The sequence below is a fragment of the Podarcis cretensis genome (genome assembly GCF_951804945.1).
Source record: "Podarcis cretensis genome assembly, chromosome: 16".
Classification (NCBI taxonomy): Eukaryota; Metazoa; Chordata; class Lepidosauria; order Squamata; family Lacertidae; genus Podarcis; species Podarcis cretensis.
This window is the reverse complement of record NC_137186.1, coordinates 6,636,076-6,658,596: the sequence shown is the minus strand read 5'-3', so window position 1 is coordinate 6,658,596 and position 22,521 is coordinate 6,636,076. Positions and strand designations below refer to the sequence as shown.

The following is a 22,521-nucleotide window of genomic DNA, read 5'->3' as shown; positions in this document are numbered from 1 at the left end:
TAGTAACACTCTAATTCTCCCTTCTGTCCAAAGGGGGCACTTATGGGATTGCTTGAAATCACATATGTTTGGATGAACAGGCATCATATGGGCTTCTCTGAAAGATCTGGTGCCTAAGGGATTTAGTATTCAGATTGTTTACCTGTGGACACAACTTTTAGGCCAGCATGCCTAAGTACAGCATGCAACATGTATAAAGTGATTTTAATAAAACAAGGATTTAGGATGATAGTTGTTTTAAAGTCACTGAGTAGTAGCCACTGCAAGTCTTATTCCAAGCAAGCCCATTAAACTCCATAGGAATGGCTAACTTAGACTTTCCTACTCTAAGTAGAACTCAGCTGGATGCAAGCCAATTGCTTTTGCATGGTTCAGATGTCAGGTCAAAATTACGCTGAGGTTTTCTGTTTTGTATTCGTCTAGTAATTAATTTCTTAGTTTAATGAACATTTGTTAAAGTTACATATTAAATAAAAACATGTGCAACTGCTACCATTCACTGTGCTGCTCAGTTACTCTTTTAAGAAAAATAAAAGATGGCACATGCTATTCCGTTTTTCTCATTGCCTATAAATATGTGTTATGAGGATCAAATTCCAGGACCTGTGAATACAAACGTCAGGTGCTTTGAGCTTGAGGCAGGATGTAGAATCAGAAGAACTGGAGGATTTTTCCTGGCTAAAAAAAAAGAAGTGCTGGATCTCAATGAGAAGCTCTCATTATTTCCGTTCATCATAGCATAATTGTTTTAAAACTGATCCCATAAATGCCCCTTTCTGAATACAGTCACAAGTTGTTAATACAGTCACAGATCACACAACCAGCTAATAATGTGTGGTGGAGGCCAACGTCAAGGTTTAATGTAGAGCTTCTCATTGATGAGTAGAGCCCCACGGCTTGCGGAAAGGTTCACAGAGACATATAAATGGTCCACAATCCTGGAGTTCTTTATTCACTCTCTGGATCCAATATCCACACACCAATTCCTATAGTCAACAAAGGTAAGCTTGTTTCCAAATATTTAATCATTCTTCTTGTTTTCTTCATTCCAGGAAAACGAAAATTCTGAGCAGGTACTCCAGTGGCTCTGGTCTTGAAAAATCATTCTGAACGGAGCGTGCACAGGAGCTATCAGTCTCAAGACTGGATTTTTTTTAGTGCTTTAGATTTCAGCATCTCAACTGGCATATTTTATTTCAAAGAGCTAAAGTATTTTCTATAACTGACCTTTTATAGGTTTGTTGGCACGGCAAAGGCCAAAGTAAATGGTACCATCAAATTATCTCTTCAGCATATCTGTTTCACGGATTTGCAATTTTTAGTTCTGAGAACTGACCATTTAAGCCATCTTTGGACTGTTAACTGGAGTCATCAGGGCAACTATGAAGTAGTGACTTCCCTGGAGATATTAACTTTTTCACATATCAACTGAAGAAGATTTAATGAATTTTTGATACATAGATATATAAAATAATTTATGTCAGCAGCATAAAAGATGTAACACATAGATATAACCAGCCCACATGCATCCAGCTATGATAGAGTCTGGATTTCCTCTAGGCTCTTGTTTATTTTATACTTGAGGAAAACTCTGAGTTCCCCTTAACACAGAAAGCAAAATGGTCCTGGATTTACAATGACGGCAGAATCTCTATTGAATTCTTGGTTGGACAAATTAGTCCATTTCAGCATTCATCAGGCAGATGTTTCTCCCATGCTTTATAGAGCAAGCAAATCTTTGTTTAATATAGGGAAATTATCTCAGCTGTGTCACAAGTAGGAGGAAAACGATGTGAAATAGGCAGCTCTTAATGCAAACCACCTGTAAAATGTGTCTTTAACACATCGGATGATGTAGCACTTAGTTAACTGGTGATCCCTTGATTTCCTGCAGCTCAAGCTTCCTTCTCTTCCTAAAGATGTCCTGCTGTTGCCAGTGTGGCTGCTCCCCTTGCTGCTGCAAGCAGTGCTGCAGTTCCCCCTGCTGTGGCTGCGGCTGTTGCAAGCAGTGTTGCTGCTCCCCCTGCTGCTGCTGTACCCCCTGCTGTGGTTCCGGGTGCTGCGGGTCTTCCTGCTGTGGCTGAAAATGCTGCTATCCCAAGCAATGCAAATGCTGAAGAACCCCAAGGGAAACTCTGAATGCAAACAGGGAGTCTACAGCATACAGCCCAAGGAATAATTCCACCATCAGGAGCTCTGGCTTCAAGGCTGCTGGTTGACTCCTTGCACTCATCTTCCTGATTCACTCGGCCATTCGCCCAGGAGCCATCTCTAACAAGGAAGGCATCTGAAATGTCTGTGACTCTCTCTCTTTTCTATCTCTTTTCTATCTCTGCTACATTTCTTAACTCTCTGCTCTTGTAGAATCTACCTGCTCTCATGGCAACAAATAAAATGGAAAAGCATCTCTTATAGTTTGGTGTATCTTTCCCTTAAATTGGGGTGAGAGGAGACTTTAGGATACCTGTTGAAACTCACACACTCCCAAGAATATAATTCCCAACAAATGTCTCCGTTGCTTCACTGATCATTTCATTGCCCAGAAGGAGAAAAAAGTAATAAGGGGATCATCTATGTTGGACCTGGTCCTTACCAATTGGCAGGAATTCATCACTGAATTACAAGTACTGGGGACCTTGGAAGGAAGTGGTCATGTCCTCTTGGGTTTCATGATACAGAGACATGGGAAATCTGGATGTATATGGATATGTACTCTGGATTTAAGAGTGCTGATTTCAAAAAGCTTAAGTAACTGCTGAGTGAGATCCCATGGTCAGAAAAACTCCAAGAGAAGATAGTCCAGGAGGGATGGGAGTTGCTTAAAGCTGAAATATGGAAGGCACAAATGCAGACAATACCAACAAGAAAGAAAAGTTGGAGGCATCTAAAGAAACCAGTGGGGCTGCATAAGTAGCTTATAGAAGAGATGAGATTTCAGAAAGGCATATCTGCTAAATGGAGGAAATGAGAATCATGAAGGAAGGGTCTACACCAGTAGCTAACAGTTGCAATATGAAGGCCAGGCAAGCAAAAGCTCAGAATGATCTCGGTCTTGCAAGAGAGAATGAAATAATCAAAGTGGTTTCTTCAGCTATGTTGGAAGAACAAGCAAGTGGTATGTCCTCTGGGTGGAGAGGACAAATAAATGCTATTGGGTGAAGGAGGTGAAACTGCTCAACCCCTACATTCTCCCTCTCGTCACTTAAAATTAAAGGAGAACTCAACCTGGTGACAACAGGATAAAAGGTGCAAGGAAGGAACTGCAGCCTCAAGTAGGAAAAGAGGAGGGAAGGGAACACCTAGCTGCTTTAAATGGATTCAAATTGGCAAACCTGATGAGCTATGCCCAAGTATACTAAAGGAGCTTGCAGATATAACCACAGAGCCTCTGTCCATAATTTTTGAGAATTCATGGTGGAAACGGGAGGTCCCTGCAGACTGGACAAGGGCAGATGCTGTTCCCATCTTCAAACAGTTTGTGTGGGGGGAGAAGATTCACATAGCTACAGACTGGTCAGCTTGACATCAGTACCAGGAAAGATTATAGCACAGATAATTAAACAGTCAACCTATGAGCATATAGAAAAGGATGTTGTGATTACTAAGACTCAACATGGATTTCTCAAAAGAAATGTTCATGCCAGGTGAATCTCTATTCTTTTTTGGATAGATTTACGAGCTTGGTGGATGTTGGGGCTGCTGTGGAAATAGTGTACCTTGATTTAACTAAGGCTTTGGACAAAGTCCCCCTGGCAGTTGTAGTGTTTTGATGATGGGATGGAGATGGAGAACCTGCCACCAGAAATTCATAGAATAATAGAATCATAGAATTGGAGGAATAATAGAATTGGAAGGAAACCCCAAAGAGCATTTAGAAAGGAAGGATCAAAGCTCTGTGGTAGAGCAGCTATTTTGCATGCAGAAAGATCTAAGTTCATCTCCGGAGAGCTGATGCCAGTCAGTGTCCATCTTATAATGAAATGCCTCCATACAAAATGGGTAGTACCGGTATATTGGAATTTTGAGAGTACTTTCTTTGTTAAATAATTGAAGAATGGAGGGATATTGAGGCTGATTTGAACTAGTAGTCATTTGAGTCTACTTATCCTCAGCCTACCAGGTAAATTCCCAGCCTCCCATCAGTTGGGGTAGTGTAAGATCGTGTGTATATTTGTGTGTGTTTTACCTTTCATTGTCTAAAAGCTGACTGCTGGAATATCCCAGAGAAGAAGAAGAAGGTCTTCATGCAGTGCATAGCTAAAACAATGAAAGGTGCTCCCACGGGAGGCTGTGTTGACCACCAACCTAGATGTCTTTAAAGCAGGAGTTGACAAATTCATGGAGGTGGAATTTCCCAGAGCTACTAACCACAATGGCTGTGCAATGTCTCCAAGTTTTAGGCAGTGATGGTTCTTAATACCAGTTGCTCGAAACCAAAGTGCTCTTGTGTTTGTGTTCTGATTGTGTGCCATAGGTCAGGGGTGGCCAGCTCCCAAGAGACTGTGATCTACACACAGAGTTAAAAAGTGGCAGTGGGGTTTAGGTCAAAGTTGTTGAGTTTTTTAAGGGAGGAGGTAAAATGTTGAGCTTTTTTTAGGGGAGCCACAGTTGTTCAGAGTCTTTTGGGGGAGCCAGTGATCTACCAGTGATCTACCACAGATATCCAGTGATCTACTGGTAGATTATGATCTACCTGTTGGACATGCCTGCTATAGGCATTTGGCTCGACATTGTGAGGACAGGATGAGGATGCTGGACTAGACAGGCCATTGATTTGATTGAGCAAGCTCTTCTTAGAATCATAGAATCTTAGAGTTTGGAAGGGAGTCAAGAGTCATCTAGTCTAACCCCATGTTTGTATGTTCTTAAATTACCTGGAACACAGTCATAAGGATAGAAGTAGACTGCTCCAAATGACCCATCCAGAAGAAATGACCAGCTAGTTTCTTCCACTACCAAACAGTTTCCTACAGTGACTCCATTGAGATGTCTTCAGGAAGAATGCAAGCACAGGTTGGAAGTGAGCAACACTGCTGCTCAAGATTTTCTAACTGGAGATGTCATTGGTTGAACCTTGGGCATTCTGCTTACAGAACAGTTGCTCTGCTATTGCTTCTATAGCATGTTGGTCCACCTACCCCAGAATCATCTACCTACATCATCTTGGAGTAGTCCTTCAATAACTCAAGTGGCAGTGCATTTTCCCCAATCCCCTGGATCATTCAATGCCATTGATTGGGGTGGGCTATGATGTACATCCAAAGCCGGGGCTGCTCACACACATTGAGCCTCCCCTCAACTCAATTTAAGGCAAAGATAAAACAAGACTATAGGAGATGCTTTGTCATTTTATTAGTTGCCATACAAGCAGGTAGATTGTACAATAAAAGAAGAATTAGAAATGTAGAAGGAGAAAAGTGAAAGAGTCACATGCATTGAGAGAGTCATGAGGGCACCATGGGAAATGCCTTGTTAGAAATGGCTCCTAAGAGAACATCCAGGTGAGTCAAAGAGTACAGAACAGGAAGAGGCGAGGAAGACACAACTTGAGGATGAAGAAGGACATTCCAGAGAGAGTCTGAATGTAAGGAATCAAGCAACAGCCCTTGAAGCCAGCACTCATGGTGGGGGGATTATTCAATGGACTATCCCTGTAGATTCCCTGTAAACATGGAGAACTTCCCTTTGGGTTCTTCAGCACTTGCATTGCTTAGGATAGCAGCATTTGCAGCCACAGCAGGAAAATCCACAGCACCCGGAACCACAGCAGGGGGAAGAGCAACACTGCTTGCAACAACAGGGGGAGCAGCAACACTGCTTGCAACAGCCGCAGCCGCAGCAGGGGGAACAGCAGCACTGCTTGCAGCAGCAGGGGGAGCAGCCACACTGGCAACAGCAGGACATCTTGAGGAAGAGAAGGAAGCTTGAGCTGCAGGAAATCAAGGGATCACCAGTTAACTAAGCGATACATTGTCAGATGTGTTGAAGACATCTTTTACTTGTGTTTTGCATTAAGCACTATATATTTCATATATATTGTCTCCTACTCAAGACGGAGCTGAAATTATTCGCCTACATTACATAAAGATTTGTGTGTCAGATAAAACATGGGAGAAATGACTGCCTGTTGAGTGTTGAAATGGAGCATTCTATCCAACCAAGAATTCAATATTGATTTTAACTTCACACTAAATCCTGGGCCATTTTCCCCTTTATGTGAAAGGAAACTCAGATTTATCCCCCCATTACAAAAGCAATTGGCCCTACAAACAATCTTGATTCTCTCACAGCTCAATACATGTGACATGTGCCCTGGTTATTTGCAGGTGTCACCTTTTTATGTTGTAGGTATCAGTAATTTTGATGTATACTTGAAATATATCATGGGAGGAATATTCCTCCTCAGTTGATACGAGAAGAAATTTATATCTCTAGGGAAGTCATTACTGTAATAAGGACTCCATTCAACAGCCCAAAGGCAAGGGAAGTGGTCAGTCCTCAGAAATACAACTTATGAAAATGTAGCATCCATCATGCAGATATGTTGAAGAGATAATTAGATGATCCCATCAGGTAAAACCCAAAGAACCTACAAGGAGTCTGTTATTTAAAACAGCATGGATCTATGTATTAAAATATGCCGGTTGAGATGCTGCAGTCTGAAATGCTAACAGAATCCAAATTGTGAGACTGTTGGCTCCTCTGTGCATTTGATTCAGATGCATTTCACAAGACCAGAGTCACTGGCCTCCCTCAGACCTTCAGCTCCCCTGCAGTAAATAGGAAGAATGCATAAATATTGGAAACAAGCTTACCTTTGTTCAGTATAGGAGGTGCTGTGAGGATATTGGATCCAGTGTGTTGATGAAGTATTCCAAGAAGGTGGTCAACCCTTTCACAATCCATGATGCACAACTGAAGAATTAAATGGTCTGCATTAAACCTTGATGCTGCCACACACTGTCATCTGGGGCATGACCTCTGACTGTATTCACAACCCCCCCTTTTTAAAAGTATATGATTAAAACTGTATTCTGGAAACACTGTAATTCTCAGCCCTGATTAAAGGGGCAGTTATGGGACTGTTTTTAAAAACAATTATGCTGAGATGAATGGGTGCCGTGGGAGTTTCTCATTGTGATCCAACACCTTCTTTTACCAGGAAATATCATCGGATCTTCTGACTGTACCTCCTGCCCCAAGCTCAAAGGATCTGACGTTTGGATCCACAGGACTTGTTATTTGATCATCATAACACATATTTATCAGCAATGAGCAAACATGAATAGCATTTCCCAGTGTATTGTGGCTGTTTGGTTAGCTGACCAGGAGGGTGAACAATAGCAGTCCCAATTTTTTTTATTTAATATGTGGCTTTCACAAATGTTTACTACAGCAAAAATTAAGTGCTAGACTACTGTAAAACATTTGGGCTGCCTCCGATGACTGTCTTCCAGGATTCTGTCACACAGAAAGACTATCACAGCGTAATTTGCACCAGACATCTGAGCCGTGCAAAAATAATTGGCTTCTATCCAAAAGTTCTACTTAGAGTAGAAGCACTAAAATGAATAAAGCAAAGTCAGCCATGTCTATGAACTTTAATGGGCCTGCCTTGAGTACATGTTGCATGACGTACTAAGAAAGAATGGCCTAAAGGTTGTGTCTATGGGTCAACAATCTAAAAACTAATACCCTATGGCATCAGATCTCAGAGAGAAACACATATGATGCCTGTTCATCTGAACATAATTGATTTGAAGCAATTCCATAAGTGCCCCCTTTGGACAGAACTGGGAATTACTGTGATGCAACTGCAGAATAACTTTAATCACCTGCCTTTAAAATGGACGGATGTGGACAGAGTCAAGAATCATGCACCTGATGATTGTGTGGTAGAGGACTTTTAATGAAGACCTTGTAATCACTGGTTGGTGCATAACTGTTTGCAGGAGGATTCTCAGAGGGGTATATAAAGGCCCACCAGCTAGGAGTTCCTCACTCACTCACTGGATCCAACATCCACACCAAATCTTATTGCTGAAAAAGGTATGTTCTGTCTTCATTCTTTCGGTTTCCTAGATTTCAGGAGAGCTTCAGGTCTTTAGGATGTAGTGTAACAGCTCTGGTTTTGCAATGAAACTGGTTTACTATATTTCTTATTCTTGGTGACCAATCCTGGCCTCCTGCCACATGGGGAGGTGTGCATGGAGAAAAGCGTAATTGATGTTAATTCTAACTCAAAGCCTACTTTTCTCTTGGGGGCAAGGAATTGAAGGTCTCTTGCAAATGCCATTTCTTACAACACATGTTTTTATTCATTCAAGGAGAAGTTGGGATCTTGCCTTTAGGCCTGAATTCTTTCAGCATTGTAGGACTAAAACGTTTGCCTAGTATTGTGTTGCACAAGATCTAAGATACTCTTTTTTTCTGCCAAGCATGTCATGTGTTGCATGATAGGATGTTGGCAGCTCAAAGAGAATTCTCTCAAGATATGTTAGCCTGACTTCCAGTGAGTTCCCAAGGGAGACTCAGAAGAGGCCAGTTTATGCATTCCTTTCCTTGATGCAATGTGTAGTATTCTTTAATTATACATTTCATGTTGGTCTTAAACTGTAATCTTTGGATATCTAAGGTGTCCTTAATATTGTGTTGTGTTTGCTTAATGGGAAATCCCTTGAATCCTTTCAGCTCCGCCTTCCCTCTCCACCGCTAAGATGTCCTGCTGCTCCAATTGTTGCTGCTCTCCCAGCTGCTGCAAGTGCTGCTGCTGCCCCTGCTGCTGCTGCTGTCCTTGCTGTTGCTGCACTCCTTCCTGCTGCTGCTCTTCCCCCTGCTGCTGCAACTCTTGCGGCTGTGGTTCCTGTGGCTGTGGCTGTTGTGGCTGTGGTTCCTGTTGCTGCTATCCTAAGCAAGGCTGCTGCTGAAGAAGTTCAGTGAAGGGTTGAGAGCTGCTGCCTCCTCCATGCTGGCAGACTCCTTGGATTCATCTGTTCCTGTGCCTTAAGTTTATTCCTGCCTCCTTCTACAACCCTGGATTCTTCTCATCTCCTTCTTACTTTTCTTTGTTTTCCTTCAAGGAGGCATGCCAGTTGTCTTCTCTTTATCTTCATGGTGGTCCTGGGGGTCATTCTCTTTTCATCTCTTTGAATAACTCCTCTATGGGGGGGAAATATGTCCATATGGCAGTTAATAAAGATTCTAAAGCACAGTAGAGTGTTCTTGTGTTCATTTGCCTTGAGATGGAGAATGTGTCATAGATCCTGCATAGGTCATCTGCTTGGCAAGCATCTCCAGCTGAAGGGCTGCTGGGCCAGTAAGGATCAGAAGCTGAGTTCTTGAGGAGCACATCTCCATCTCTCACACAATATTGGGAAGGGGGCCATATCTCATTGGAAGGGCACATGTGTGACACACACACTTAGGAGGCTATTCTAGTTTTTTTGCACAGCAATTTGCACAACCCCAGAGTGATCTACGACTGAACTTAACTGTCAGGGGTCCTTTACCTTTACCTTTTTGGAGACACTTGGATAGAACTTCTTGGGCAGTGGCGTCCAAACTTTTTTCAAAGAGGGCCAGATTTGATGAAGTGAAGGACCATGAGGGCAAACCAAAGGGCCAACCACAGCCAGATTAGGCCCCCAAAATGGACTTTGGACATGCCTGTTCTTGGGACAATAACTCTCCAGGTCCATCACAAAATCAGTCTGGGATAATCCTTTGATCCACTACAATCTCTATTTGCAAAAACTATTTGCAAAAAAGATGCCATGTAGTATCTGGTAAGAACGGGATAAAATATGGCGTCCTGTGAGTGAGTGAATAACTACCAGGTGGTGGACCTTCTTATGCAGCTCTGCGACTGCTCCCCCTAGTAGTGAGCCATTACTCAACAATGCTCATGTCTCCATTAAAACATGGCATTAGCTTCCACTACAACATCATCTGGTGTATGATCCTTGACTGTGCGCACACCCTTCATTAGAGCTGTTTCTTTGTAGTTAACCTTGTAATTCTCACCCCCTAGCCAAAATGGCACTCATAGGAATGGATAGACAACATGAGTTGCTCGGTCAGCCCAGGACCTTAGGCACAGATGAGGAATATGTGGCCCCTCCAGATGTTTCTGGACTACAATTCCCATCCTTTATTGCTGGTCATTCTGGCAAGGTCTGATGGGAGTTGGAATCCTACAATACCCTGGTGGCCCAGTTCCCAATCCCAACCCTATGAATTTATTTCAGAACTGAAAACTTATTGATTCCTCAGCCTGCTCAGAACATCTGGCATTGGATTTCTATGGTCATGTGCTTGCTCTCTCTTAATAAATATAACCATTGCTTTAAAAAACATTATTACTGCTGCTACTACTATTACTATAATAGGTTGTATCTAGTGATGTATGGAGGCAGAGATATCTGTCACATTCCTTGTTAGTCACAGTCATTGTTTCCGTTCTTCTGCAGTTCAGCTTCTGCTATTCCGTTCTTCTGTCTGCTATGGCCAAAACTAATGCAGTTGATTATGCAAATGACTTCAATACATTTAAACAGAAACACAATGTTTCCATAAATAGTGTAATTAGGTACTGTTTGTGGACTAAATAAAAGCTTGCAAATACACTCTTATTCATTTGAATTGTTTCTCATGGCACCAATAAAAAGGATAATGGCATTCCTTTGCACACTCACACACAACACCCCTCAGGAGTACAGTGACACCTCAGGTTACATACGCTTCAGGTTACAGATGCTTCAGGTTACAGACTCCGCTAACCCAGAAATAGTACCTCGGGTTAAGAACTTTGCTTCAGGATGAGAACAGAAATTGTGCTCCGGCGGCGAAGCAGTAGCATGAAGCTCCATAAGCTAAAGTGGTGCTTCAGGTTAAGAACAGTTTCAGGTTAAGAACGGACCTCCGGAACGAAGTAAGTTCCGAGGTACCATTGTATTCCTTTTTTGGGGGGAGGGGTTCCAGGAAGCATCTGTTTGGACACTGTGAGACACCAGCTGGTGAACTAGATAGATCCCCTCCCCACCTTAGTCTGATCCATCAAAACTTTTATTTTGTTCTGTGTCAACGACTGAGCAGGGGAGGAATGGTGGAGACCTTTTCCCCCAGCCTGACCCTTCCAGAGAAGAAGACACTTCAGAATTACAACAGGGGTTTGAGGGAGGTCACAGCTCAGAGGAAGATGATGGGGGAATTTGGGAAATAATGGTAGAGGAAGAGGAGGCAGAGCCGGAGCAGCAGCTGGCTGACACGTTATCAGTAGAAAGCATTCCACCATCTCCCAGAACCTGGTGGGCCTTGAAAGTAGGAGAGCAAAGAGCTTGGAGACAGATGGCCCTAAGTGTCAACCATAAAGTGTGGGAGGGTGCTGTTGATGGATGGGGAAGTGGGAGAAAAGAGGTGTGGGGTTTTCCTCAGGACAATGTCCAGGGAGGCTGTCTACCAGCTCCACCTGGTACGCAGGCTGAGACCCTACCTGCCCGCGGACTGTCTCACCAGAGTGGTGCATGCTCTGATTATCTCCTGCTTGGGCTACTGCAATGAGTTCTACATGGGGCTCTGAAGATGACCTGGAAACTGCAATTAATCCAGAATGCGGCAGCTAGACTAGTGACTGGGAGTGGCTGCCAGGACCACATAACACCAGTCCTGAGAGATCTGCATTGGCTCCCAGTACATTTCCGAGCACAATTCAAAGTGTTGTTGCTGACCTTTAAAGCCCTAAACGGCCTCGGTCCTGTATACCGAAAGGAGTGTCTCCACCCCATCGTTCAGCCCAGACACTGAGGCCCAGCTCCGAGGGCCTTCTGGCGGTTCCCTCATTGAGAGAAGTGAGGTTACAGGGAACCAGGCAGAGGGCCTTCTCGGTAGTGGAAAGCCCTCCCTTCAGATGTGAAGGAAATAAGCAGCTATCTTATTTTTTAAAGACATCTGGAGGCAGCCCTGTTTAAGGAAGTTTTTAATATTTAATGCTGTATTGTTTTTAACACTCGATTGGGAGCCGCCCAGAGTGGCTGGGGAAACTCAGCCAGGGTTATTATTATTATTCCAAGAGGATGGATTCCCGAGCCTCTCTCTGTGAATTTTGGATAAAATCAGATGGTAAGGGCTTTTCCTTGTCTTGTCCATTCCTAGCAACCTGCTGCAAGGGTTCGTTTCTCTGCCACCTGACACAGAGGGTTCTTGCTGCAACTTGACCTTCCTTAGGAAGTGATACACCACCAACAGTGGCACATTCAGGTTAAGTAAAGGCGATGTCTTTCTAGCACAGCACATTCCACTCCTCTCTTTTTGTCTATATTCACACCTTTCATTAAAAGAAGGTTGGCTAATAGCATATCATTAACAACATCTTATACTAATAGCAGAGCAATTCTCAGGTCTAACCAGCATGTGCTTAGAAGTATGAACTAGACTGAGGAGTAAATTAGAAGCTCACACACACACACAAAACAACCAACGAGGCTGAATATCATGGTTGTTATCACCCAAATTAGAGACTCCCTCACCAGATGCTGTTGGACACCAGTTCCCAGCATCCCTGACCACTGATTATTCTAACTAGACCCAGTGTGAAATGGAGACTAACAACATATGTTGTTGTCATTTATTATGGGTTGTATCCACTGCTAATCCTACACTGAAGTTCATGGGAATGAATTACGTATTTCACTGAGTCTATGCTGAATAGAACTTAGTTGGATTTCAGCCAAATTTCCCCTGCCCAAGTCCTGGAGATGAACAGGAAATGGGACTAAGAGTTTTAGGAAGTGTTTCAGTTCATAGTACTATGCTAGGTTGACAAACAGTAATCAGTAATCTCCCACATTACAAGCATGGAAAGTTTCATAAGCAAAGTTGCAAGTTACACAAGAAAAGCGTTGCTGGATAAATCTAGTCCAGCATCTTCTTCTCATGGTGGTAAACCAAAGGCCTCTGGGGAAATTGGCAAGCAAAACAGAATATGAATGGAACAGCAATTCTATCTGTCAGAGCTGCCTCCAGGTCCCAGCTCACAGAGGACCAACGCTAGGCTGTAGTTATGTACAAAAGTCTTTATTGAGATTCAGTTTCCATTTTAAAGCCGCAGCGTGCAGCTCTACGTCCCGACCTTAGACCGGCGAAGTCCCGTCTGAGTCTCCTCCCCTTCCACACCAGTTTAAGACTCTCACCTTGCTCCACCTCTTCCTAAGTTCCTTTCTCCTCTGGGCCCTCCTGCCCGCTAGGGTCTCATCCTTCCTCGACTCCTCTGACGCTGACCCTGATGATTCTTCCCCCTCCTTCCGGCGGGCTTTAGGACCTGGTTCCCTATCCGGGCTACCTTCTGTGCCGCTCGCCTGTACCTTTGAACTTGGCGCGCGCGCCCAGCCTGCAACTTTCCTCTTGACCGTTAACTCGCTCTTCGATGGAGGCGTGGTCAACCCTGACTCATCTTCTCTCGCTGGTGGTGCATATGTGGGCTCTGACACCTGGAACTCCTCCCCCCCACTGCGCTCTGGTGGGGAAGCTGGTCCTGATTTCCAACTGCTGCTCTGGGAGTCCCCGCTGGCCCCTTGCTTCTGGGGTGTCCCCCTTGGCTCGCCCCTTGCCCTGCCCATCGGCGCCCCCTTCTGTGAATCTTCCGATTCGCTGGAGAGGCTCATGGAATCTCTCGGGCTGCTGTCATATTCTCCTACGCTGCCCTCGGATTGCTCCCCCTCGCTCTCCATCTCTTCTCCTCCCTGCGCTCCCGCTGAGTCCCTGACACTATCCAATTAGGTTCCCCAATAAATGGCTTTCACAGGCATACTTACAGTGGAAGGAGAACATAGTCATCAACGTTAGCAGAAATTGACAACCTGATCCTTCATGGATATATCTAGTAAAGGTAAAGGGACCCCCTGACCGTTAGGTCCAGTCGCAGACAACTCTGGGGTTGCGGCGCTCATCTTGCTTTGCTGGCCAAGGGAGCCGGCGTACAGCTTCCGGGTCATGTGGCCAGCATGACTAAGCCGCTTCTGGTGAACCAGAGCAGCGCACGGAAATGCCATTCACCTTCCCACTGGAGTGGTACCTATTTATCTACTTGCACTTTGACGTGCTTTTGAACTGCTAGGTTGGCAGGAGTTGGGACCGAGCAACGGGAGCTCACCCCATCACGGGGATTTGAACTGCCAACCTTCTGATCGGCAAGCCCTAAGCTCTGTGGTTCAGACCGCAGTGCCGCCCGCATCCATCAATACCATAGATCAGGATTATTTAAATATTGTCACTGTCCCCCCATGTACACTGGCAACTTGACTTTGCTGGGTGTCATATTTCCTCAATAAGTATAACTTACCTGAAAAGTCATAGGGACGCAGGTGGCGCTGTGGGTTAAAGCCTCAGCGCCTAGGACTTGCCGATCGAAAGGTCGGCGGTTCGAATCCCTGTGGCGGGGTGCGCTCCCGCTGCTCGGTCCCAGCGCCTGCCAACCTAGCAGTTCGAAAGCACCTCCGGGTGCAAGTAGATAAATAGGGACCGCTTACCAGCGGGAAGGTAAACGGCGTTTCCGTGTGCGGCTCTGGCTTGCCAGAGCAGCGATGTCACGCTGGCCACGTGACCCGGAAGTGTCTCCGGACAGCGCTGGCCCCTGGACTCTTAAGTGAGATGGGCGCACAACCCCAGAGTCTGTCAAGACTGGCCCGTACGGGCAGGGGTACCTTTACCTTTACCTTTACCTGAAAAGTCACATGAATCTCCTAATGGGAGAGGGGATGACATTTTGCGCATGCATCTCCAGTGGGATAAGACCTTCCGGCTCATGAATCAGAGTCTGTTGTCACTGAGTGAAATGTCCACCATGCTAAATATTCTTTCTATCACATTAATCCTTTGAGTGCCTCTTAGACACATGGGGAAATTACAGTGTTATTAGCTGAACCTAAGTTAAATAATAGGCCCCAAATATACTTTGTTCATCACAAATACAAGAAGATCCCAAGAAGGATTACAGACCGGATGATGGCGCAGCGGATGGCAATGCGCTTGGATGGCCAAGGAAGAACTGGGCATGCTTTTACGTTGCCTCACTTTCTTGGGGATGGGCTTGTGGACCTGCATAAAAGGACTCCCATCCCTCTGTCCTTCACTCACATTACCTCATTGACTTCACAGTCTACCACAACTGGTAAGTTCCACTGATTCTTTTGTATTTTAAAAGTGAGGAAGTGGGAAGAACCTTTGACAGAATTGGAGTCCTTCCTTCACAATGTGATAATCTAGTGTAAGTGAGTTCTGAACTCTCCGCTCAGCCCATTATCTGCCTGGAAGGACCGAAGCTCAGTGGTAGAGTATGTGCTTTGCATGTTGAAGATTCTAGGTTCAGTCTTCGGTATCTCCAAGTAGGGCTGGGAATTGACCCCAGTTATGAAACCCTGGAGAGATGCTATCCGGCAGTGCAGACAGTACTGAGCTCAGTGGAATGATGGTCTGTCTCAGCATAAGACAGCATCCTATGTTTCCATCCCTCTACTGCATTCCTATATTCTACTTTGCACAACAAGCTAGATACAACAAAAGATTGTGGCATAGACTGCATTGTTTAAAGCAGAGTGGGAGGTGCTTCAGAGAGCGGTTTGGCAAACCACTTTCCGAAGCCTCTTCCTTCTTCAGATAAATAGGGTTGGGGTTGGGATGAGCTTTGAGGGGGTAGTAGAGGGGGTAGATTTAAGGGGAGGGGTTTTTGTGTAAAGGGAGGATGAATTGGCCAAATGTGAGGGAAGGGAAATTAACAGCTGGGTTGGTGAGTGGGGTGAGCAGAGGTGGCAGCCCCTACAAGAGACGGTGTGTGTGTGAGAGAGAGAATGTATCCTTTTGGTTCTCTTTCAGCTTTGCACTCCACAAAAGATGGGCTGTAACGATTGCTGCTCTTCATCCTGTGGGACAGCTGCCCTGTGCTGCCCTGTGCCCTGTTGTGGCCAGTCTTGCTGCTCCCCCTGCTGTGGCCAGTCCTGTTGTGGCCAGTCTTGCTGCTCCCCCTGCTGTGGCCAGTCCTGTTGTGGCCAGTCCTGCTGCTCCCCCTGCTGTGGCCAGTCCTGTTGTGGCCAGTCTTGCTGCTCCCCCTGTTGTGGTCAGTCCTGCTGCTCCCCCTGCTGTGGCCAGTCCTGTTGTGGCCAGTCCTGCTGCTCCCCCTGCTGTGGCCAGTCCTGCTGTGGCCAGTCCTGCTGCTCCCCCTGCTGTGGCCAGTCTTGCTGCTCCCCCTGCTGTGGTCAGTCCTGCTGTGGCCAGTCTTGCTGCTCCCCCTGCTGTGGTCAGTCCTGCTGTGGCCAGTCTTGCTGCTCCCCCTGCTGTGGTCAGTCCTGCTGTGGCCAGTCTTGTTGCTCCCCATGCAGCAGTTGCAAATCTTGCTGCTCTCCCTGCTGCAGCCAGACATGCTGTGCTCCCTGCTATACCACTAAAGGTTGTGGCACCAAGAAGTGCTAAAGGACCGTCCAGAGTCAAACGAAGTCCAGAAGCAGTCGATGCAACAGTCGATGCACTACTTTGAATCTCCTTCTTCTTTGTTTCCTATTATTCCTTCAACAGCCTTCTCATCAGCAAAGGAGCCTATTGCATGTAGCCAAGCCTATTGTATGTAGCATAGATGGTGTTTTGATTTTCCTCTTGGTGTTCCAGGGTCCTCAGCTATAATGCATGCTTTCTCCAACTACATGTGCAGACAATAATAAAAATTAAAAAATCATGAAAGCTACCATTCTCCTGAGTCTGCCTTTTTTATTCATTAAGATTTTCTGTATGCACAACCAGGGATACAAGGAGGCATCTTTGCCCTTACGGTCCTTCCCCTTCAGTTCTAGAAGCCACTTGACTGCAATGAGCCTGATGAGGTAAACTCCACTTCTCTTTTCCCTCAGTGGAAATCTAATGCACCAATTCCTTATTGGCAGTTTCTTAGCCCAAGCATTTGTTCTCATTCTTTCCCAGATATTCCCCTCAAAATTACCTCATGAAAACACTCTGAACCTCACATAAATTCCCCTTCTAAGATGGGGCAATTATTTTCCCTATAAATTTCTGTGCAGAATGCTGTTTTTTGTTTTGTTCTTGTTTTGTTTGTTTTTGGCTGAAAGCTCTCTCTCTTTCACACACACACACACACACACACACATCCTCTCCCACTGCCCAGTTTGGTGGAAGGCTGATGGTTTACCTTGTGGGCTGAGGAAAAGTAGATTCAAATGATTACTGGTTCAAATCTGCCTCAATATCCCCCCATCCTTCAGTTATTTAAGAAGAAGAAGAAAATACTGACAATTCCAATTCTCAAGCCATTTTGTACGGAGGCATTTCATTATAAGATGCACACTGACTGGCGGCCGCTCTCTGGGGACTGAACCTGTGTCCTTCTGCATGCAAAAGAGCTGTTCTACCACTGAGCTACAGTTCTTCCTTCCTTTGGGGGAATCTTCCTCTCAAAATGGCCACCCAGATGCCTCAAAATGGAGCCCACAAGGAATCAAGCACAGGAGCACTCTCTGGCATTCATAAGCATTGCTGCCTTCGACCATGGAGATAGCCTTATCCTCCGTGAATCGTTCTAATCCTCTTTTAAAGCCATCCATGTTGGTGGCCTATGGGAACATGCTCCATTGTTTACCTCTGTGCCTTGTGATGGACAAAATGGCATCCACCAACCCCAAGTTTACATATAGAAGCTGAAAGACCTGGCAGGTGACTTTTAGGTCCCATCTGCACTATACATCCAAAGCAATATTTTACCATTTTAAACTATAACCCAGGCATAGGCAAACTCGGCCCTCCAGGTGTTTTGTGAACACAACTCCCATCCTCCCTAGGACCAGTAGTCAGGGATGATGGGAGTTGTAGTCCCAAAAGATCTGGAGGGCTGAGTTTGCCTATGCCTGCTATAACCTTTTCCCCTCAAAGAAGCCTGTTGTCAGGGGCTGAACTGAGGAGGACAGAACTGAGGAGGAATAGTGGAGATCACCCTCCCCCTCTTCTTGAACCTTCCTGAGAAGGGGAAAATCGTATTGATTTACAGCAGTGGTTTGAGAAGGGTCACAGCTCAGAGACAGGAGAAGAGAAGAGTTGGGAGGTGTTGGGAGAAGGGAGAAGGGAGACAGAACAGCCAGCTGACATGTTAGCACTGGAAAGCCTTCCTGACTCCACTTCTCCCAGAACCCGGCATGCAGTTCTGGATTTACGTATAAGCTAAACAAGCTATAGCTTAGGGCCCCACTCTCTTGGGGGCCCCCAAAAAAATTAAAGGGGGAAAAAACCTGGATGTACATTTTCAAAATATAAGATTAAAAAACAAATAAAATAAAACCTACATACAGCAACCGTGTTTTGGCAGATGAAGGTGATGGAATATATGGAATTGGCGGAAATGACTGGCAGAATCCGAGACCAGGGAGAAGAGTCGGTAGAAGAAGATTGGAAGAAATTTAAAGACTACTTACAGAAATATTGTAAAATCAATGAATGTTAGAATGATGTCGGAATGAAGTCAAGTGGTTCTTAGCAGTAACGCTAGAAAGGAGTAGGTGAAAATGGATTTTTAATAGGCGAGAAAGTAAAGTTATAATATATTAAGATAAGGGATTAAGATAAAAATAAAGAGGGAAAGGATTTGCTGAGTTAACCAATTGAACTGGAATACAAAAAAGGGAGGTGTGGGGAGGTCAGCGAAACAAGTAAATGAAAGATAAGTTATGGAATCATGGACTTATTTTTAATTTATTTTTTCTGTATTTTGTATTTTTCTTTTTACCTTTTTTTCCTTACTTTTGTAACCTTTTTTGAAACCTCAATAAATTTTTTTTTTTTTAAAAGCAACCGTGTTTTGTGTTGTGTAGGCTCCTACGGTGTAAGTCGTGGGCCTCGCCTGCTAGCCTGCTCCCTCAAATATCTCAGGTTTGCTCATTTCTATATATAGGGTGCCTACATTCTGGTTGCATGGCAACATGTGCAAATGGTTTTAGATACCTATAAAAAGGGAAAGGTACCCCTGCCCGTTCGGGCCAGTCTTGCCAGACTCTAGGGTTGTGCGCTCATCTTACTCTATAGGCCGGGAGCCAGCGCTCTCCGGAGACACTTCCGGGTCACGTGGCCAGCGTGACAAGCTGCATCTGGTGAGCCAGCGCAGCACACAGAACTCCGTTTACCTTCCCGCTGGTAAGCGGTCCCAATTTATCTACTTGCACCCGGAGGTGCTTTCGAACTGCTAGGTTGGCAGGCACTGGGACCGAACGACGGGAGTGCACCCTGCCACGGGGATTCGAACCGCCGACCATGCGATCGGCAAGTCCTAGGCGCTGAGGTTCTACCCACAGCGCCACCCGCGTCCCTTAGATACCTATAGGTCCATAAATTACCATATAGTATATATTCAATACAAAAAAACAGTGACAATCTGTTGTTGACAAAGGACAGCTGGACATATAAAGGGCCCCATTACCTTCAATAGCTTAGGGCCTCATCAAACCTAAATCTGGCCCTGCATGCATGCATTGAAAGTGCAAGAGCAAAAGAGTCAGGGACAATTGACCCCTGGCAGTCACTGTAAGGAGAAGTGCTGTTGTTAAGAAGGAAGTGGGGAGCAGCCCAGTTGGAGCAACGCCATCTTTCGAGTGGTTGCACTTTCCATGTCTCTGTGATTCTTAAATAAATACATTGGTAAGACCTCTTGATTCCTGTTTCTGGTATCCAGTCGTGAGGGAGGGAGTTCGTATTCCCTTGAAGTCTGGCCTATCTGACACCCGTGAACTATAGTTTGTTAATGATGCTGAGCATTCCCCTCACAGAGCTACAATCCCTAGAATTCCCTGGTGAAAGGGATTGATTGTTCATGCCCTCCAACATTTTCCCAATGAAAATAGGGACAGCCTTAATAATAGTACAGTGGTACCTCGGGTTACATGCGCTTCAGGTTACAGACTCCGCTAACCCAGAAATAGTACCTCAGGTTAAGAACTTTGCTTCAGGATGAGAACAGAAATCGTGCAGCGGCGGCAGAGCAGCAGCAGCGGGAGGCCCCATTAGCTAAAATGGTACCTCAGATTAAGAACAGTTTCAGGTTAAGAACGGACCTCTGGAACAAATTAAGTATGTAACCAGATCTACCACTATAATAGTAATAGTAATAGTAATACATCACTCATTTGACTGGGTGGTTTCCAACATATGTAAAAACATAATAAAACATTAAACATTAAAAACTTCCCTATATAGGACTGCCTTCAGATGCCTTCTAAAGGCTGTATAGCTACTTATCTCATTGGCTCAGGGGTTGCATAACTCCATACCCTCCAACATTTCCCCAAAGAAAATAGGGACGTCCAAAGGAAAAGTGGGACATTCCAGGATCAAATCAGAAACTGGGATGGCTTCTGTAAATCTAGGATTGTCCCTGGGAAATCCTGGATTGTCTGGATTGTTAAAAGGGCCTGAGATGTAGTTTGCAGACAAGAGGTGATGATGTGGGGGTGAAGTATTAAGACAATGAGAACTTATTTAATTTCACAATTTTTTTTTAATGTTTGCTTTGCACACCATGTGGCTCAAAAGCATGGTATCACCTCTCATTCAATTGTTAGGAACTAATTCAGGAATTCGTTCCAAGGAATAAAGCAAATGGAAATTGTTCATTTGAGCAGAGGATGTGATCATGGTGGTGAGGAAGGTTTCAAGCATTTAACTCAGCAACATGCGATTGCAAGAGGTGAACAAACAGGTTTTCAAATCGGGGTTCTCCATGATGGGGTTTCTCCACCCAGCTGTTGAGATGGAGATTTCAAGCGTTTCTCAATGCCGGCAAAGATTTATTTAGCATCTCTTCCCTGGTGGGCAGCACTGCTGGATGGGGAGCTGAGATCCACGAGAGCAGCAAATTCGTGAAGGGACATAAGAATATCGGCGGCCACAACAGCTGGATGAAACAGGGACCTGCCTCCTGACATAGTAGACCACTCTTGGCCTACGTTGGTTGCAACAGCAGCAGCCACGACCTCTACAACAGCAGCAACTCATTTTTAAAGAGTAGAAGGGTGAACCTGTAAAGGAAACAGAGAGATGGTTGGAGGAGGAACCACACAACACTTTTCAAAACACATCGTTTAGATCAGGCTTCTATTCTGGCCACCAGTAGGTCTCCTATCATGACCCACCATGAGCTCATGAGATGTCAGTCTTCGCTGCTTGACTGGGTTTTCAAAAAACAGTCAGGTTTGTGTCATGAATCTAGGGGCCATGCAATCAGGGTGATGGGCTGCACGTAGACTTGATATATAGACTGAAATTACACTCATCAGGATCCTGCTAGTGTTCTGTGTGATCCACCAGTCTCTGAATGATTCTTCAACACCCTTCAATACCAGTTCTATGTCTTGGAGAACAGTCATAGTTCAGTGGCACAGCGGCTGTTTTGCATGCAGAAGGTCCCAGTTTCAATTCCTGACATCTTTAGTTTGAGCTGGGAGAAACCTCTGCATGAGATGCAGGTGAGCTTCTGCCAGTTGGTAGACAATCCCCTCCTTCCCAAAGACTGAGAAAACGTGGACACATCCAGACTACCTCCCCACCTTAAGACTTGGCAAAGATTGACATTGATGAACACCTCGAACCTATTCAACACCTGCTGCTATTGTCCTCCCACTCCATATTTGCTACACTGGTCTGGCATTGAAGACAGCATCTACAGCCATTGTAGCTTAGTGGTTAAAGTGTTGGACTAGGACACAGGAACCCATGGTTCAAATTCCCACTTGGTCATCATGAAGTTCACTGGGTAGGGGGGTCAGTCCCTTGGCCTATCACTCTCTTTCACCCTAAATCTCTACAGAGGTCTTGTGTGAACCATCTACACTCCCTTGAGATCCCTGGAGGAAAGGTAGGATACAAACGTAAAGAATCAATAAAGCAATTCTGTCTTTTTTGTGTCAGATTCTTTGGGATGGGTCACCAAGGAGCAAGTATATGGAAGAACATGGATCCAATGTTGTTTTAGAAGGGGGTCTCCATGCCTATCTCTAATGGATAGTTTGAAATTCTGTCCATCCCAACACAGAATAATTGCTGAATTTGGAGGGGGAAGTGCAAATATCCAACTCTCATACCCTGCCACATCTTGCATGAATAATAATAAAAACACCTTACCTTGTTCAGCAGTGGTAGTTCCTTAGAAGAACAAGTTCCAGTGAAGGAGTGAAGAACCCTCTCCTATTTTATACAGTGCCATCGACCCATCCCAGGGGAAGTGAGGCATCTCTAAACACCAGCTGATTCCTAATGTAGTGATGACATCCTTTTGTATTCCTCCATTCCAATCGGTATTCCCCTGCTTAATCCATATCTCTCATCAACTAGGCATTTATTAATTGTGGGTGATTAATGCTTCATTGGCTTGGTGCCCTATATATTTTGAAATCAGAGCTGAAAGCACTTATAGGAGTATGACAAAGGAATGATAGTGTGACATCAAGTTGGCAGTGATAAAACAAACATATGGCATAAAGATGCTTTCTT

At 44.9% G+C, this 22,521-nt stretch overlaps 4 long non-coding RNA genes across 5 annotated transcripts in view; 2 read left to right on the top strand and 2 right to left on the bottom strand.

Moving 5' to 3' along the window:
• The window catches only part of LOC307205838, a 39,863-nt gene extending 33,005 nt beyond the window's left edge, over positions 1–6,858 (bottom strand). Inside the window, exons 1-2 of one of the 2 annotated variants that reach the window (XR_013834099.1) lie at positions 6,816–6,858; positions 5,786–5,929 (exon numbers count right to left, since the gene is read on the bottom strand). This is a non-coding gene — a long non-coding RNA (uncharacterized lncRNA). Of the gene's footprint in view, positions 1–5,330; positions 5,930–6,815 lie in introns of those variants that run through there. The other variant, XR_013834100.1, reaches the window with a different exon arrangement.
• Positions 956–2,414, top strand: LOC307205255. The gene is made up of 2 exons (XR_013833961.1): positions 956–1,001; positions 1,895–2,414. It is a non-coding gene; the product is annotated as an uncharacterized lncRNA (long non-coding RNA).
• A 1,148-nt stretch (positions 6,859–8,006) lies between the features above and the next one.
• LOC307205887 lies at positions 8,007–9,211 on the top strand. The gene is made up of 2 exons (XR_013834155.1): positions 8,007–8,049; positions 8,692–9,211. It is a non-coding gene; the product is annotated as an uncharacterized lncRNA (long non-coding RNA).
• Positions 9,212–20,507: 11,296 nt separating this feature from the next.
• On the bottom strand, positions 20,508–22,286 carry LOC307205185. The gene is made up of 2 exons (XR_013833945.1): positions 22,153–22,286; positions 20,508–21,050 (listed from the first exon to the last, which is right to left on the bottom strand). It is a non-coding gene; the product is annotated as an uncharacterized lncRNA (long non-coding RNA).
• Between the last annotated feature and the right edge of the window lie 235 nt (positions 22,287–22,521).